Source organism: Bos taurus, chromosome 10, assembly GCF_002263795.3.
Source record: "Bos taurus isolate L1 Dominette 01449 registration number 42190680 breed Hereford chromosome 10, ARS-UCD2.0, whole genome shotgun sequence".
Taxonomy (NCBI): domain Eukaryota; kingdom Metazoa; phylum Chordata; class Mammalia; order Artiodactyla; family Bovidae; genus Bos; species Bos taurus.
Window position 1 is genome coordinate 14,695,826 of NC_037337.1, and position 10,925 is coordinate 14,706,750.

Consider the following 10,925-nt stretch of genomic DNA (forward strand, 5'->3'; position numbering starts at 1 on the left):
GGCAAAACTGTATTGTTTAGGAATACAAATATAGATTGTACAAAATGATAAGACAAGGAAGGGATTACTGTGAACGATAAGAACATGGAAAGGAACACAGGAAGTCTTCTGGGATGGTGGCTAAATATTTTGTTCTCTTGGGTACTGGTTAAAGTGTTCTGTCTAAAATTATTCATTGAATTGAAACTTTGTTTATAATAAACTTCCTAGTGTTTATTTATAATAAAATGTTGTAAAAGCACGAAGGAGATAGGGAAGGTAGAAGGGGGAAAGAGGGCAAGAAGAACCCATGGGCTGACTTCTTACCAAATGAATTTGCCTGAAGATCTGTCACCACAGCTGTCTGTAAATGGAGAGTCCAAAGGTCAGGTGCTGCTTCTGAATTCGTCACCAGAGCCTAGAATCTCACACCTTTCCTGAGAGGAGTCTTAGGAGCTTTGTAACCTAGGGAAAGCCACTACATTTCTCTGAGGTTTGTTCCTTTTTTGGCCTCCCAGCACTGACATGTGGGAATCTTAGTTCCCTGACCAGGGATCGAGTCCACACCCCTGCATGGGAAGCGTGGAGTCTTAACCACTGGGCCACCAGGGAAGGCATCTGAGGCTTGTTTCTTCATCTTTAGGCTGCAGAAGCCTCACTAAAATGCGGTAAGGCTCTTCTCTTGCTAAGTTGGGTCTCTGCTCAGACGTCATCTCTTCCGGGAGCCCTTCCCTGACCACTTCTTGACAGTGGCACTTCCTTTTATTCTTTTCCCCTTTATTTTGCTTCATAGTACTTAATACTGATTATAGGTATATATCACTGAAATTACGTCAAATATTTGTTTCTTTGTTCACCAGGAGTACTTTTGTCTTGTTTGCCACTGTATCGCCAGTGCCTAAATCAGTGTGGCACTGAATAGGTGCTCAGTAAGTATTTGCAGAATAACAAAGACTAGGTAAGACTCTTAGTGCCTGCCCCACGAAGCCATCAATAAATGCTGGGCTCTGCTTCTCCCTCCTTTAGCTGAGACTCTCACCCACGTTTCCTGGGGCTGGACTCAACCAGCCCCCTATCTCATTCTGGCCTCCTCTCCAACCAGTGACTGAGAAAAGACCCAAAACTCACCCTCCTGACTGTTAGCAACATTTCATCTTAGGTAACGTCAGAAACCTCAAATACTCAGGGCTGGGGTCTCCCATTCGATGATACCTCCTCCTGGGTCACCGCTTTCCCCTGAACCCAATGTGATCCATTTCATCTGCCCCCTCCCCACACCCCTTCTGTGGGTCCACCCCTTCTGTGGACCTTCCCCTCCAAGGGGCGCAGCTGCCCCAGGATGACCCGGCTCTGAATACTGACCACACTTGGGGTATGTGGGTATTTTCCTCCGTCTATAGTTACTATTGTGGGCTCAGAGAGAGGCCTTGCAGACTTCCCATAAAGGCTTCTCTCATTCCTCCACCAGCATTAATTGCTCCCTCCTCCCTGTCCTGGCTACGTGGCATCTATATTTAGCACTTATGTCCTTCTGCCCTGTGTTAGAGTTAGCTGTGTGCTTGCTTGCCTCCCTGCCCCCCTCCCCAGGCCATGAGCACCTCCCCAAGGCGTGGGGCCAGGCTTTGTTCATTACTGTGCTCCAGGCGCATGGCACAACACCTGAGGTTCAACAGACAGTTTTTTAAAAGGGCCTCCTGTTGAAATAAGAAGTCATAAGATCTTAGGCTTAAGATGACATTCAACAACCTTCTTAGATACTTAACCGTCTGAGCCACGGGGAAGCCCTTCCTAGATATACCATCTCCCAGCTTCCCAATTTAAAAGCTAATTAAGGCATAGGAAAAGAAAAAACTCAGAACCTTTCAGAAAAAGTGGCAAATGATTGGCAGGAGCCTGGGAGGAATTTTCCCTAATGATGTGCTTGTGGGGCTGAGCAAGATGGCATGGTTGGTGGCCAGTGCATGATTTTTTTAAAATTTTTTATTGATTGATTTTTTGGCTGCACTGGGTCTGCATTGCTGTATGTAGGCTTTCTCTAGTTGCAGCGAGAGGGGCTACTCTTGGTTGTGGTGCATGGGCTTCTCATTGCCATGGCTTCTCTTGTTGCAGAGTTCGGGCTCTAGGCACACAGGCTCAGTGGCTGCATTGCACGGGCTTAGTTGCTCGGAGACATGTGGAATCTTCCTGGACCAGGAATCGAACCTGCATCCCCTGCATTGGAAGGTGGATTCTTATTCACTGGACTACCAGGGGAGTCCCCAGCCATGCTTTGCCCTCTAAACTGGCCTTGAACCTTCAGACAGGAAGCACACTGGGGGAATGTTTGACCCTCAATCTCTTTCTGGGGTTGTTCCAGCCAGATAACTGGGTAACTCCTCCTCTCATGAAGGTATGGCTTCCTGAGATGGTCACTTCTGTCCACCCTCAGCCCTCTTGTTAGTCCATGTCCATCTAGAAATCTTAGAGCGGGGAGTTGAGTGGTACTGGCAAGGGGTCTGTCTGGAAGGCATGTTCACCTAATGTGCAACAGCACAGGAGGAAAGGATGTGTCTTTATTTTAGCTCAGTTCAGTTCAGTCACTCAGTCATGTCCAACTCTTTGTGACCCTATAGACTGCAGCACGCCAGGCTTCCCTGTCCATCACCAACTCCTGGAGCTTGCTCAAGCTCATGTCCATCAAGTTGGTGATGCCATCCAACCGTCTCATCCTCTGGTGTCCCCTTTTCCTCCTGCCTTCAATCTTTCCCAGCATCAGGATCTTTTCCAATGAGTCAGTTCTTTGTATCAGGTGGCCAAAGTATTGGAGTTTCAGCTTCAGCATCAGTCCTCCCAATGAATATTCAGGGCTGATCTCCTTTAGGATGGACTGGTTGGATCTCCTTGCAGTCCAAGGGACTCTCAAGAGTCATCTCCAACACCACAGTTCAAAAGCATCAATTCTTCGGCATTCAGCTTTCTTTATGGTCCAACTCTCACATCTATACATGACTACTGGATAAACCATAGCTTTGACTAGATGGACCTTTGCCGGCTCTGCTTTTTAATGTGTGTCTAGGTTGGTCATAACTTTTCTTCCAAGGAGCAAGTGCCTTTTAATTTCATGGCTGCAGTCACCATCTGCAGTGATTTTGGAGCCCAAGAAAGGAAAGTCTCTCACCGTTTCCACTGTTTCCCCATCACCTGTGAAGTGATGGGACCTGATGCTATGATCTTCGTTTTCTGAATGTTGAGTTTTAAGCCAACTTTTTCACTCTCCTCTTTCACTTTCATTAAGAGGCTCTTTAGTTCATCTTCGCTTTCTGCCATAAGGGTGGTATCATTTGCATATCTGAGGTTATTGTTATTTCTTCTAGCAGTCTTGATTCCGGCCTGTGCTTCATCCACCCCGGCATTTCCCATGATGTGCTCTGCATCTAAGTTAAATAAGCAGAGTGACAATATTTAGCCTTGACGTACTCCTTTCCCAATTTGGAATTAGTCTGTTGTTCCATGTCTGGTTCTAACTGTTGCTTCTTGACCTGCATACAGATTTCTCAGGAGGGAGGTCAGGTGGTCTGGTATTCCCATCTCTATCAGAATTTTTCACAGTTTGTTGTGATCCACACAGTCAAAGGCTTTGGCGTAGTCAATAAAGCAGTAGAAGATGTTTTTCTGGAACCCTCTTGCTTTTCCGATGATCCAACGGATGTTGGCAATTTGATCTTCGGTTCCTCGGCTTTTTCTAAATCCATCTTGAAAATCTGGAAGCTCTTGGTTCATGTACTGTTGAAGCCTGGCTTGGAGAATTTTCAGCTTTACTTCGCCGGTGTGTGAGATGAATGCAAATGTGTGGTAGTTTGAACATTCTTTGGCTTTATTTAGCTATATCTTATATACAGTATCTTTATTTAGCTGTACTATATATATAATATGTATTATAAAATATCTTTATTTAGCTATATCTTATATACGGTAATACGGATGCATAGTAGTACTGAAATTGTATTAACTCAATTACAGGCTCTTTGGCTTTTAGTAGAGGAGGAAAATGCATTTATATTTATTCTGGCATTTGCTTTCATTTTCACGTTTGTGCTTTATTTTCATGTTTTGATCTAAGCTTTCTCTTTTTTCTTGCCTTCTGTGATAGGTATGATTTATTTATTTTTATCTTCTGTGATTTGGAAAGTATACAGCTTATTGTTTTAATTCCGCTGACACCTTCAAGATTTTTTTTGGACAGGAAGGTAGGGTTTATGGATGGGCGTGAGTAAGGAAGGGGAAAGGCTCTCATGGAATCAGGGTCCTAATCACGTACGATTAGGGGCGTATGTGACCCCACAGCCATCCCGGGTGAGCTGCTTCTCGGCCACCGTGTTTTCAAATCCATCCTCATTAAACTTAGTGAATCCCCATTTCTTGAAGATGTGGGTCTTCTGGCGGCCAGGTAACCTGAAGTCGGCCCTGCGCAGGGCCTCAGTCACATGCTCCTTGTTCTGCAGCGTGGTGTGGATGGGCGTTATGACTTGGCCTATGTGGACACTGACCACTGTGCCCTTGGGCTTTCCAGAGGCACCTTGGATACAAGCCTGGAGCCTAGACTGGGGACATCATCCAGTCATGAATGTCCACTGGAAAGGGCTGTCTCCAGGGTTCCTTAAGACAATGCCTACAGGCAGCAGGCTGCACGCACCGCGGGGGAGACTGCTGTTTGCAGCCATCGCACACCAGGCCTCCACGCGGAAAAGAACTCAGTTGGCTTAATCGGCTGCAAACAAGACGGTAAAACATTTTATGGAACCCATGTTTCTCCAACTCTCACATTCAAGAAAAATCTACAATTTTTGTCTCTCTTGCAATGTAAGAAGTTTTCCAGTTCCTTACTTCCACACCTTTCCAATAAAGGCTTAGTTATCTTATCTTTTTCAAAACTATGTAAGTCTTCCTTATTCAAAAATTGGAATTTGTCATTCAAATTTTAACCATGTTTGTGACAATTATTTTTATTGAATTCTCTATGTTTAAGTGGTGACCATGTATATTGTGTGTTCAGTCACTATGGTTATACATATTACCCCCCAGAACTTTAATGGCTTAGAGCAATAATCATTTATTATCTCTTGTATTTTCTGTGCATCAGGTATTTATTTACTAATTTTTTAAATACTTTATTGGATATTGGAGTATAGTCAGTTAAATTGTAACTAGAGTGATCCAGCCATACATATGTTTGTATCCATTCTTCCCCAAACTCCCCTCCCCTCCAGGCTGTCATGTAACATTGAGTGGAGTTTCCTTCATCAGGAAGTTAGACAAGGTATGACAGGGATGCCTGGTCTCTCCACGAATGTTGGAGGCCGCAGCTGGAAGCCTTAAAAGCTTGAGTCCCTAGCTTGGCCTTAATCATCTGAAGGTTTGGTCACTCGTGTTTGGCGCTGGGGACCTGGCTGGGGCTGTTAACCAGAATCCCACACATAGTTCTTGTGTACCCTGCACTTCCTCGAAATGTAGAGGCCGAGTTCCAAGGGCAAGCATCCCCCTGCCGCCTTGCCCCCAAGAGAGAGTCAGGCGGATGAATGCTGTGTGATGACCTAGCCTCAGAAATCATTCAGTGCCACTGCTGCTGCATCCCAGTGGTTGGGGCCCTTTCAAAGATGCACCAGGTCGAATGGAAGTGTGTCCACGTCACCACATAAGATGAACAAGTGGGATGCTCACATAAATGCATGCATACATGTGCACGAACATATTCATAGATACACACATTACATCTTGAAAAATATGATCAGTCACACTGCATTTCCTTAAATTCCCGATTTCAATTTATGTATCAGTGGTTTGGAGTCTGTATGTAGTTGAGTAATTTGAGTAATTCTTTCAGGAAGATTGCATGAATGAATATCTGAAAGCATCCATAAAGTCTTAATGTATAGCATGGAAACTGCCATCTTCCTTATTTTAAAAATTATGAAAGTAATACAGGTTCATTATAAATAATTCAAAGAGTGCAACATTCCCCCCCCTAAAAAAAAACCCCCAAATAATGAAAATCCTTCACAGCTCTACCTTCCAGAGATAAACACTTGTCTGGCATATATTCCTATAGACATTTCTATATTGTAGCGTATATTATTGTATATGTGTTACTATAAAATCAATTGTACCATCCAAATTGGTTTTTTAACTCGCTTGGTAGCAAGATTCCCTTTCTACTTCACTTTTAGGTGATCCGTGAGTGTCTCCTCATAAGCAGCCTGGCCAGCTGGATCTGGTATATTCCTGTCTTAGACTGTACGATACCTTCATCCTTCAATAGCAATCCAACTGTGTGGGCTTTTCCTGGGCCACAACCTTTCACAGTACAATGGCTGAGTCCGCCAGCAGCAGATATGTTTAGGGACCTAAAAAAATTCAGTTCAGTGGTCATTCAATTGTCTCCCCTTCCCCACTGTGCAGGAAGCCAGTTTTTGTTTTTAGGAAGCCAGTTTTTATTCCATTTGCACATTCATCTCAGTATTTCTCTAAATGTGTTTTTTCTGTACTTTCACCTTTGAACTGGTTATAGTATCTTCCTGAGCTCCTGGTTAGTAATGAGTTAAAGAATACCTTTATATGTGTTCAGTTTGTTTCTGTATGAGTCGTGGTTGTAACTTAAAAATAGTTATCTTTTTTGAAAAGTTGGGAAATGGTGTATTCAGCATTATCTATAACTTAGCAGACATGATATGATGCTACTATATCTTTCTTTTTCTCACTTTGCTTAAAATGGTAACTTCTAGGTCCATTCATGTTGCTGCAAATGGCATTATTTCACTCTTTTTATGGCTGAGTCCTATTCCACTGTGTGTGTGCCGCAGTCTTTATCCATTTCTCTGTCAATGGACTTAGACCGCTTCCATGTCTCGGCTATTGTGAACAGTGCTGCTAGGGGAGGATGTATCTTCTCTCTGATAGTTTTGTCTGGGTTTACACACAGCAGTGGGATTGCTAGGTCACGCGGCAGCTCTACTTTTAGTTTTCTGAGCATCCTGTGTACTATTTTCCGTAGTGGCTGCACCGATTTACGTTCCAACCAACAGTGCAGGAGAGTTCCATTTTCTCCATATCCTCTCCAGCGTTTGTTATTTGTCGACTTTTTAATGGTGGCTATTCTGGCCAGTGTGAACTGGTATCTCATTGTAGTTTTGATTTGCCTTTCTCTAATACTTAGCAATGCTGAGCCTCTTTTCACGTGCCTATTGACCATCTGTATGTTTTCTTTGGAGAAATGTCTGTTTAGGTCCTCTGCCCATTTTTGGACTGGGTTGTTTTTTCTGTTATTGATGTTGTTGGATATGATGCTACTGTGGACAATAGAATGCAAATATACAATATGGTTAAAACTACATTTAATGTTCATAAGAATAGAAGACTGGAAAAGATATGCCAAAGTATATTAGATTGCTTGGTATTTTTCTTTATTATATTTTCCACAAGACTTTACATATGATTACCTTTGTTACAGAAGTCTAGTGAGGCTCCAGACTGATCCTGTGTTTTATTGATGGAGTAATGATTGGAATAACAGACTGGTTCCAAATAGGAAAAGGAGTTCGTCAAGGCTGTATATTGTCACCTCGTTTATTTAACTTATATGCAGAGTACATCATGAGAAACACTGGACTGGAAGAAACACAAGCTGGAATCAAGATTGCCAGGAGAAATATCAATTACCTCAGATATGCAGATGACACCACACTTATGGCAGAAAGTGAAGAGGAACTCAAAAGCCTCTTGATGAAAGTGAAAGTGGAGAGTGAAAAAGTTGGCTTAAAGCTCAACATTCAGAAAACGAAGATCATGGCATCCGGTCCCATCACTTCATGGGAAATAGATGGGAAAACAGTGGAAACAGTGTCAGACTTTATTTTTCTGGGCTCCAAAATCACTGCAGATGGTGACTGCAGCCATGAAATTAAAAGACGCTTACTCCTTGGAAGGAAAGTTAGGACCAACCTAGATAGCATATTCAAAAGCAGAGACATTACTTTGCCAACAAAGGTTCGTCTAGTCAAGGCTATGGTTTTTCCTGTGGTCATGTACGACTCTGTGAAGAAAGCTGAGCGCCGAAGAATTGATGCTTTTGAACTGTGGTGTTGGAGAAGACTCTTGAGAGTCCCTTGGACTGCAAGGAGATCCAACCAGTCCATTCTGAAGGAGATCAGCCCTGGGATTTCTTTGGAAGGAATGATGCTAAAGCTGAAACTCTAATACTTTGGCCACCTCATGCAAAGAGTTGACTCATTGGAAAAGACTCTGATGCTGGGAGGGATTGGGGGCAGGAGGAGAAGGGGACGACAGAGGATGAGATGGCTGGATGGCATCACTGACTCGATGGATGTGAGTCTGGGTGAACACCGGGAGTTGGTGATGGACAGGGAGGCCTGGCGTGCTGCAATTCATGGGGTTGCAAAGAGTCGGACATGACTGAGAGACTGATCTGATCTGATCTGAATGATTGTTTTTGGATCATCAGGGGCTAGAAGAAAGGATTTCCTGTTCTCTGCACAGCTGTTGGAGTCAGCATTGAGTTCTACTGGGGAGTGAGAAGGGCATATGATAAAAACAATAATATAATAATGAGTATGTATACTGTTCCAGGAATTGTGCTAAGCAGTATCTAATTTAACCTCCCAACAGCAGTGTCTGATTGAATCAACAGTACCAAACTGATAGGTACTCTTAGTATTTCCATCTTACAGATGAGGAACTGAGGGAGTTAGAAGTCCAATGCCCTATCCATTGCACTACAGAGCCGGAACTGAGGGAGTTAGGAAACAGAAGCTTAGGTAACTAGCCTAACTAGTCTGTGGTGAAGCGGGAATTAAAACTCAAGAGTTGACTTTCTACCCTGCAGCCTGTGAGAAAGGAAATCCTGGGATGCCCTTTTGAAAAATCACCCCTACTACTGAATCTAAGCTCTCCAATCAGTTATCTGGGAAACATTTCTTGAACCTCCTCTGGGTCCCAGGGCCTGAGGATGAGACATGGCTGAGACTTCCAGTAACTTCTGAGCTCGGATGAGCTGGGGGTTGGGGGGTGGAAAGGAAGCAGGAAGGGAGCATCCTGTGGGAGCACAAAGGAAGGGCACCCCAAGCGTGGGGGTAGGTGCTTCCAGGAGGAGGTGACAGCCAATCTGAGTCTGGAAGGAGGGCAGAGCCTGCCTCCCAAGGGGGTGGTAAGGGCATTCATGACAGAATGGCCAGGGCAGAGAGGTAACAGAGACATACCAGAGAAGCACAGTAAAGACACCCATTCTAGGGACTTCCCGGGTGGTCCAGTGGCTAAGACTCCACATTCCCAATGCAGGGAGCCTGGGTTTGACCCCTGGTCAGGGAACCTGATCCCACATGCCGCAACTAAGAGTTTGCATGCCACAACTAAAGATCCCACGTGCCACAACAAAGATGGAAGAGCCCATGTGCTGCATGCAGCTAAGATCCAGTGCAACCAAATAAATAACAAACAAAGACTAAAAAAGATACGCATTCTAGCACTGCTGTGCCCTACCTCCAGCACCCCTCCCTGGTTATAGAAAGCCATTTTGTCCAGTGGAAAGGGGGGCATCTGAACATGCCAATCAGAGCCCATGTTTCTTCAGGATGTCTGGACTTGGGTCAGTTCACCCCTCCTTGAGGGCTAATGGTGTACGATGCAGCCTGAAACAGGTTGAGGTGGTGATGTGCAGAGGGCATCTGGAGAGTGGGACCAGGCTGTACCAGGTCTGAGCGAGGCCCTACGCATCCTTACAGTCCAGCCATCCAGCCAGCATGGGATTCTGTGCCACATGCCAGGTCATCTTAATCCCGGTCCACATTGGGTTTCTGTCACCTGTAATGAAAGATCCTTGCCTGACAGTCTCCAAGTCAGACTGAGGATAGGGTTATTCTAGCTGATGCAGCGAGGCTGATGCAGGAAGCCAGTGATTCATTTACTGGGAGAAATTCAACTGCTCCTTGGATCAGCCTTTCAAGTCATTACTGCTGCTGGCTTCTTCTGGAGAAAAAGCACCGGGATTGACTCCTGGAACCCTCTTGATGAGCAGGCCCCAGTGCCAGCAGTGATTTTTGCAGCTAGCGGCATCAGGCTAGGGTTGCGCAGGAGTCAGCAAACAGTTTCTGTTGATGCTAGATAGTAACCGTCTTAGGCTTGGTCACAGTTATTCACCTCTGCAGCCCAAACAGCCAGAGATAATACATAAATGAATGGGCGTAGTCAGGTTCCCAAAAAGTTTTATCTATGGACACTGAAATTTGAGTTTTATATAATGACCCTGTGTCTTGCTATATCATTCTTCTTTTGATGATTTGCCTTTAAGAATGTAAGTGCCAGTCTTAGCTCTCAGACCAAGCCAAAACAGGCAGCAAAGAGCCAGGTTTGACAAACTACTCTCCTAGGGCATGAGCCCTCACGCCAAGATGTCCGGCAAGGAGACTGGGCAGTTGGGTCAGGCCAGTAGTACTGCTGGGACCACAGACCAGGCTTGTTACACTGGAGTCCTTTTCTCTCCGGTCAGTCAGACCACCCTCTTCAGTCCGCACCCTCCTGTAGGCAAAGCATAGGACCCATAGGTGGGCTCAAGTGCCGGGAGATGATGACACTTCCAGCCTGGCTTCTCAGACTGCAGCCCCGGGTAACTTGGACGCAGCTGCTCCCAATGCTTCTAAGACTGGCTGTCCTGTCCCAGCCCCTATGAGAAGCAGGTCATTTAATTCATCCATGCCACCCTGAACAACTGAGGGACGTGGGTGGGCTGCCTGCCAGAGGCATGGCAGGGTAGTCAGTGACTTGGGGCCTGGGCTTGAAAACATAGGCTAGCTTTGGGGAGGGGTCTTAAAAGACCCAGAGGAAGCTGCAGTTCCTGGTGGGCTCTATAGCTGGAGGTTGGGTAGACTTGGGGGCTGGGGTAACTGCGAGTGGCCAAGTGC

General features: G+C 45.1%; 1 non-coding gene across 1 annotated transcript; it reads right to left on the reverse strand.

Annotated features, from left to right (window-relative positions):
* Nucleotides 1–4,597: 4,597 nt before the first annotated feature.
* On the reverse strand, nucleotides 4,598–4,732 carry LOC112448608 (small nucleolar RNA SNORA70). The gene has a single exon (XR_003036991.1). It is a non-coding gene; the product is annotated as a small nucleolar RNA SNORA70 (small nucleolar RNA).
* Nucleotides 4,733–10,925: the final 6,193 nt, after the last annotated feature.